Genomic DNA, 8,845 nt, shown 5'->3' with positions numbered 1-8,845 from the left:
GCTACGTCTTGGTCACTGGCAGATTCTACAATTCTTTATTAAGAGCTTAATCCTTACATATCAAGGCTCAAAAATTCAGATATAATCTGTCTCATTAACTTAATGGATAAAGTTTCCAACTTTATCCATTAGAACCTCACCCAAAAGCAAGATCTGTGACCCTAAGTCCATTAAGTCCTTAATATGTCTAAAACTTGCTCAAGAAAACAAGATAGTCTCAAACACGGCTCTTTTCTCATTTTCAGAACCTGATGACCATTTGAGAGCCACAACAAGCTTTGGAGTTCCTCAAACTCCAAGAGCGTTCATGGAAGGGACTAAAATCATCCAAAATGAACTCAAACTTGAAACCAGAAGATCAAAGGTCAAGGTATGAACTTCATACCTTCAATAACTCATAAATCAAAAGAGGGTGATGGATTCAAGCTATCTCCTTGCTTCTTTGCACCAACATGAACTTCCTCATTCCTCAAGCTTCACCAAAATCCAAGAACAATCTCTTCAATCAAGCAGACAAGCTCTCAATCATCCATGTAGGCTAAAAATGAGGAGATGGAGGCTGATGGAGAAGACCTAATCCAAGAATTAAGATACTTAAATATGAGCGAAATTCTAAAAAGTCATGGGCTTGGGTTACTATAACCACCACGTCATGACACACTACTTGATACGTTGTGGTGTTTATTAGAACACGCACATAATACAAGTCATGCCACGTCGAGGCATTCCATGTGCCACGCCATGGCATATGGTTTTCCTCAAAAACATACCTTTCTCTCCATTAGCTCACCAACTTATCTATTCTGGAAAATGTGTGTTACACTCTTACATACTATAGATCAAGACTTACTTTCTCATTACCTCTTTCAGTCTTTCGTTCAATTTCAGATCGTCTCTCAGACGAGGTCCCCAAAACCTGCACTCCGCTCACAACGTCACAACTCTCAGCCCTTGCGACCCTCAACCTCTGACGCGACTTCTGCGACATCCGAATTTGAGTTCTATATTCCATAATCCGTACTTTCCAGTACAAAAGCACACAATCCTATTCCTAGGATTCAATTTTCTGATTCTTCTTGTTCCTAAATGTTAAATGTTTGTGATCGGCTGATTGTTCTTGTTCTTGAATCCGGATTCTTGAATCAACATAAAATGTTCACCGTGTGTTTTTATTTGTCAATTTTACACTTATATGGTTGCATTTTGATTCTTAAATCAATGAAATAGACATTGTATTTTATTTAATTTTCTATTGCACTTCTGCTATTAAGAATAATATGTCTCCATTCTGTTTTGTAAATTGTTTATGTTGTGTCTAAATTCTATAGCTTGTTTCTATATGTTCCGTAACTTTAAGATGAATTTGGATTTAGGATTTCTATTGATAAATGATAGATGTCTCAAGAAGATAATATGATGGATGTGGATCTTGATAACAATTATGATAAGAATGAGGTTAATGAGGAGAACATGAAAGATCTCTGATGTGGGACCATTTCAAAGAATTTACCAACGAAACAGGTGAGAATAAAAGCACATGTAAGTATTGTAGAAAATAGTATTTTTTGAGTAGTAAATCTCATGGGATTAGCACTTTATAGAACCATTTAAGCAAATGCCTTATATACATGAAAAAAAATTAAAGTGAACGTTCAAACTCAAACACGATTAGCCTTTCAAATTGGAGGTTTAGACGAAGGGAAATTGGTTGCTCGAAAGTTTGACTAAGAAGAAGTTAGAAATTCACTATATGAAATGGTTGTCATTGATGAGCTTCCATTCAAGCATGTTGAAAAAACAAGGTTTTAACGTTTAATATGGGTTGCACAACCTTTGTTTCAAACCCCTTCTAGAATTACCGTCGGTAGAGATTGTTTAGACATGTTTAAAAAAGCAAAAAAAATTGTGCTCTACTTCATTTAAATATTAGTAGAATTTGTCTAAGAACGAACACTAGAACTTCTATTCAAAGAATAAACTATTTGAAAGGTAGGAGAGCAAACAACCTCGTTTTAAGGACGATCATGAAAGTACAGTGGTGCCTACAACGGACAAATGCTAAGAAAATGGTGGAATTTCTTAAACTAACTAGTAATAAAGTTATAAAGTTCAAACTAGTTTAAACTTTATATTACATAAATGTCAAATGAAAAATGGATTTCTAAACTATTAAAATTTACACAAATATGGAATGCCAAAAAATAGTCCAATGGACTTCTAAACTACATAAAAATGGCATTGGGCTTGAGTTACATGGGTGATACAAACCGAACCCACCTAACCTACAAAACACCTAAACCGAAACCTATTAAGCTGGACTTTCTATGGTTTGTTTATCGTCTTATCGGTCGATTTGATGATCACTCCAAATCATATAATTCAAACTATAAGTAAACCGTCTAAGTTGTCGGATGCTCACCCCTACTCACTAGTCACCTTATATGCAAGTTGCAAAATATATCACTATTCACTAGTTTGATCATTGTGAAAGCATATCTTGGTTTCCTAATATTCTTCCCAAAGTTTCAATTTAATCAATTTGTGTAGTGAATTTCTCATTGTATCTCTATAAATACAAATTACATCAGAAAAACATGTTTAAAGAATTTGTGTAGTGAATTTCTCATTATATCTCTATAGTCTTTTTTTTTAACCGATAAATATATTAAAAAAAACCACCAACTACCAAGTAGATAGAAGGGCAAAAGAGGAAAGTACAAAAATAGCCACAATTACAAGGAACTTACAAACATAAAAAAGGATTGATCCACCAATTCACCCAATTCAATCTAGACTTGTCCCTCCTATGTTTAATCCATGTAAAGACAATAGATTTGATGTTATCAACGATCTTTGTTGGGGATACCCTGTTTTCTTTGAAGATCCAATCACACCTAGTTTTCCATATCAACCTCAATGTACTATTGATAAAGATATAGTCATTGAACAAAACATTTTACTATCGTTGGTCGTGGTTGTTATTTAATAACTTAAAGTCTGAAAGAGACCCAAAAGCATGTTACTTCATTTATTCAACCATTTAAACAAATCATAAAGACATTTAAGGGCAATACCTATGTTTTCCCAAATAGTCAACAACGTCATCTGTATACTTTTGTTGTAAGTTAATGTCACCGAATATTCGGCTCAATGCCATTGCATTCTCCTTGTAGACTTTCCCTTCATCTTCAACCACTACCAAACTCAGTGAGTCGGCCACCGAGTTCTTGGTGAAGGACCCATCTTCCTCATTTCTTGGCACCTCAATTCCTACCTTTTTGTCAACCAGTGCTCGAGCATTCAGCCCTTGGTCCACCAAAAACGGAAGCATGATTAAAGGATGACCAAACATTAGCCCTTCCACAACCGAGCTCCAACCACAATGAGTCAAGAAACCACCCACCGAGTCATGACTCAGTATCTGTAACTGGGGCACCCAACTTGTCCACACCATTCCACGGTTACGGGTTCGCTCCAAGAACCCATCTGGCAACTCAACCGAGTCTGACTCGGTGGAACCCGCCGGTTTTCTAAAAGCCCAAAAAAATGGCAATCCAGAGAGCTCCAAACCTAGAGCTAACTCCTCGAGCTCGGTTTTGCTCAGCATAACCTCACTTCCTAAAGCCATGTACACCACATGACCTTTTTGTTGACCATCGAGCCAGTTCTTGACGGGTAGCCACGTGTCATCTTTCCCATCTTCTACCTCCACCGGTGGCATTAAGCCCACTGGAACCACTGGGAGGTGGTGTAGCTCTTCTAAAAGGGTTAACCATTGGGGTTCAAATTCATAGGAATATCTCATCAACACACAATTAGAACCTTTCAACATCATCCCACTACGATATGCATCGGAAACCCCAGAAGCATCGGGGGAACCACTGCCCACCATCCAGTTAGCCTCATACCTTTTATAGCATATCTTCGAAGGGAATGGGACCCACTTAGGTGGGACTAAGAAGTCCTCCACTGACGTCCGGTAGTCGGAACCATTTATCATGTCCTCCGGCGACCATCCTACAAAAGCCATGAACCATGCGTTGACTAACGGGAAGTAGGCTCGGGAGATGTTAAGGCCAGCTGCGATCTCCGGCAACCAGTAGGGAGCAAAATCATAAATAATCCAGTCTGGGGATTCTGCGTTGAGAAACCGGGTGACCTCCGGTTGAAGACCATCGAAAGCCTTCTTGAGGTAGTGAATATCTTGAGTGCGGACATCCATGGTGGCCTCTGCATCCTGCGGAAGCTGGTGAAGGCGGGGAAGAGTGAGTGGAACGAAGGTTATAAGTGGCGAGAGGTGGGAAGGGAGACGTTGGATGTTTCGAGTTGTGGAAAGAAAAGAGACTTTGTGGCCTTTTTGAGCTATTGATTTGGAAAGTTGAAGGTAAGGGATGATGTGACCGAAGGCAAGCCATGGGAACACCACCACATGAAGCTGTTTACTGCCGTCGGAGTCGGTGGTAGCCATTTCTGTAACAGGTAATGGTCGTTTGACGTCTGCCCTAGCTTCCTTCGGTTTGAATTTTTTTATTTGATATTTTGGAATTTATCCCACAATGTAGAGTTATAGTGTCGTGGTTTCGTTTTCTTTTTACGGGTAATAAAGAAACCAAGTATTATGTCGACGTAAATTTCCACCCACTTCTCATCAATATATGGTTACGAACTTACTGTTAGTGATGTACATACCGACCGCTGATGGGGTTTGTACTCGTGATAGGATTTGATTTCCCAACTAGGTTGATATAAAATCCATCACAAAATTATTTTCTCTTTAGTATAGCTTATGTATACAAACGATCAAATCAAAATTTAACTATTTCTCAACAATATATATATATATATATATATATATATATATATATATATATATATATATATATATATATATATATATATATATATATATATATATATATATATTATTCTATTCAAAATAATTATTGTGTTATTGTATACATAAATGTGGGTCAATCAATTTTATTTATTTTATAAAAAAAATGATTAATATATATTATTGAATTAAATATAATTGAAAATATCATCTAATTTAATTACAAGGGTATTTTAAACAATTAATACAGATTTAATAAAGGAAAATTGAATATTTTAAGGGATCATAGATTCTATTAATTTTAAAAATCTAATTTTACGAATTATAATTCTTTTAATTTGGACATTCTGACAGAATATGTTTATGAGTATATTCAAAAATAACAATATTCTTGAATCATAAATAATAAAAATATTCTTAAACCTATTTCTTGATCATGACTTTAAAAACTTCTTGTAGAATAACAAATTGTTGAACAATCAATTGAAGAATAAAAACAAAAAATACATTATTTCTTATAGAATATGGGTAACAATTGTTAAGAATTACATGTATTGTTAAAGAATAAAACTAAAAAAATTTCAAAATGAAAAAAAAAAAAAAAAAAAAAAAATCAAAATCTGACGACACTAATACATTCTACAAATTGTTGAACAATCAATTGAAGAATAAAAACAAAAAATACATTATTTCTTATAGAATATGGGTAACAATTGTTAAGAATTACATGTATTGTTAAAGAATAAAACTAAAAAAATTTCAAAATGAAAAAAAAAAAAAAAACCCCATCAAAATCTGACGACACTAATACATTCTAAAAGAATAATGTTGCTTATAATCACTTTTAATTTTGTGGTCCGTTCTTCAAGCATCAACTTCTGTGAAACTAAAACCAAATTGTAGTTTAGATTCCAATAATGCATTAGCAAATGAAAAATAAATCAATGAGAAAAACCAAAAATTGTAGAACATGCATAAATCAATAAGAAAATATCCATACTCCATTCCAACAGAATTAGAATTCATGATTTCATTCCAATAGAATTGGAATTCGTGATTCCATACAATTCGTGAACAAATGCTACTGATCTTCTTCAATGGTTCATAATCGATTGATTCCAACCGTTCTTACGAGATTGACATTTTGTGAGACTAATATCAGACGAGAATTACGTTCTACAAGAATATCATTCTGTGAGAACACATTTATCCTCCTTGTCTAATATACGAAAACTTGCAGTCCCTGCTTTTGCTTTTCTCCTTTACCAGTTCAAACCTCCATATCCTTTTTTGATAATCAAAAAGAAATATCAAACTAATAATCCAACTTAAAATTAAAGTTTAGTGAAAATTCCAAGTAGTCTTACTTGATACCAGTAAAAATATATGACATTAAAAAAAGTAATTGGAAGAAATGCAAATTTTCATTATGGTTTTCAGGACATTACTACACTCAAACCCAAAGGAAAAAGTGTTTCCTTTTCACAATAGATGTTGACACAAGATCAACCCCACTCACCCCTCTCTTCTACGCTTCCTCTTGATGAACCGCATGTTTCCTTTCATTCTACATGGATTCCAGTCAAGAAATACAAGAACAATATTGCTCTTGCCCTTATGTACCCAACAAACCAACAAAAAAAAGAGGGTGGTTTCCAATTCGTGTTCTTCCTTCTCCCATTCCTATGAAAACAACAAACTCAATCACCTCTACAAACACCCATCGATTTTCTGTCAAAAGTAAACCCAAAATATCTAATTTGTTCATTTCATAGATTTATAATAAAACAAACAACATCCCAAAACACCATTTTTACCTAATTTGATTGCTTGGAAAAAAGAGAGAGAAAGAGAGAGAGAGAGAGAGAGAGAGAGAGAGAGAGAGAATAATATTCTTTTACCTGTTAATGATCGATGACCGCAACTAAACCACCAAACCGAATCGATTGTTGCCACTGTGAGCATTCGACCATGCCACCATCGGAGCCCCCTGTCACCACCTTCGTCCTTCCCCTACTTTGTTCGTGAATCCTTCTTCCTTCTTTGTGTGTTAATGACGATCGAACCAGCCAAGAAAACGAACCCCTTTTCCCCTCGCATTCTTCTTTCTCTGCTATTCCAATCGACCACAAAGCCTTCGATGGTAATCGATTCGCTTAACCGCTGGTCCATCTCCCCCTTCCGCCTCATCAGTCCCCAGAGATACCCTCTTCGCCATCGATGGCAATCGATTTTTGTAGAACTCAAGATCGATTTTGTAGTCTATTCCAATTTTGTAGATCTGCCAAGATTTGGTTTTTAAATTGAGAGGGGAACGAGATATAAACTGGAGAGATTAGGTTAAAAGTCAATACCATGATTATAGGGATTATTTTTGGAAGTTACTAAACAAATTACTAAATTAACCTTATTTATTTATTTAATTAATTAATTTTTTATTTAATTTTTATTGACCCACATTAATGTATACAATAATACAATAAATATTTTAAACATCTGAACCTATCTCTCTCTCTCTCTCTCTATCTCTATCTCTTATATATATATATATATATATATATATATATATATATATATATATATATATATATATATATATATTCGAAAATATTTTGACATGTCCTAAATTAGTGACATTATCTTAAGTTTTTATAATGTAATCTTAATTAATCCAAAATTTAACGTTGTTACCATATTTTTTTGTCTCAAATTCATTTTCAACTAAGATTCAGTGACCATTATTTTATGGTCACTATGTTTTCTTAACTTATGTATATTCATAAGTAGTTAATGACCAAAATTATTTGACCATCAAATTTCTTAATGATCACTTAGTGAGCCGTTAGTGATGACAATGATAGTATTATCATTAAATTTAAAGTAAATAATTAGTCAAACCACATGTAAACCGCATAAACCGTCCGCACCAAACCGCACCGCATAATGCGGTTTTGAACATTCGCGGTGCAGTTTGCGGTTTCTAAATAACTCAAACCGCATATGCAGTGCGGTTTGCGGTTTTGGCTCTAAACCGCACCAAACTACACCACGCACACCCCTAATGTTAAGGGTTCATATGAGAAAAAGAAGGAGTTGAAACTAAAAAGAGACTCAGGTTTCGACTGTAACTACTACAATGGGTCGAATCATTTGGATATGGATTGCATGCTTAGGAAGAAAGAAGAAAAAGGAAGGAGGGGGTTAAGTATGAGACTTACTATGCTGAGAAGCAGGAGGAGATTCAAGCTAGAACAAAGGGTGTTTCTCTGATTGCTAAAGGATATAACAAAGAAGAAGGAATGTGTCGAATATGGTCTTCTAGATCGGATGATAAGGGGATGTGCCATCTAAATCATGAGGCAATGTATGTGAAAGTGGAAGAGGATGAAAACGAGAAAGAAGTTTCGTGTGATGAAGATGAAATTACTGTAAGGTGTTTCATGTCCATAGACTCGACTAAATTACCAATGATAGAAAAGGTGTGTGAACTTCTTAACTAATTTAAAATTCCTTCATCTTTTTATAATGATGTTTTGTATGAGTTTGATAATATGTGTGCTTATCTTAATGACATGTTAATCTCCATGAGTAATGAAGCAGAAAAGTCCAAATCCCAATTATATGAAGCTAGAAATAGACTCGAAGAAAAGAATGGACTAGTGGAATCTCTTGATCTTAGAATAAAAAATCTTTTAATATATAGAGATTCACATAGAATGGACATTTCGATGCTTATTAAACAAAGAAACATATATTGTAATTATGCTAAGCGTTTGTATGTTAAACTAACAAAATTTTATCATTCAGCTGACATGTGATGAACATCATTGGAAATTGCTTCCTTTCCATTCGTTTGAAAGAGAAAAAATTGATGAAACAACATATGATTGTGAAAGTAATATAGTTGAATATGATAAAATTCAAAATGATTCTTACGCATATGGTATTGTAAATATAAATGAATGTTGGAATGTTGATGATCTTGTAAAAATTGTGAATGAAGCCTTAACC

The 8,845-nt window shown here is 34.5% G+C and overlaps 1 pseudogene; it reads right to left on the bottom strand.

The window, feature by feature from the left end:
• Nucleotides 1–2,665: 2,665 nt before the first annotated feature.
• On the bottom strand, nt 2,666–4,544 carry LOC145031679 (UDP-glycosyltransferase 91D2 pseudogene; annotated as a pseudogene).
• Nucleotides 4,545–8,845: the final 4,301 nt, after the last annotated feature.

The sequence above is a fragment of the Lactuca saligna genome, chromosome 2 (assembly GCF_052625555.1).
Source record: "Lactuca saligna cultivar CGN05327 chromosome 2, ASM5262555v1, whole genome shotgun sequence".
Taxonomy (NCBI): domain Eukaryota; kingdom Viridiplantae; phylum Streptophyta; class Magnoliopsida; order Asterales; family Asteraceae; genus Lactuca; species Lactuca saligna.
This window is presented reverse-complemented; position numbering and strand designations above follow the sequence as displayed.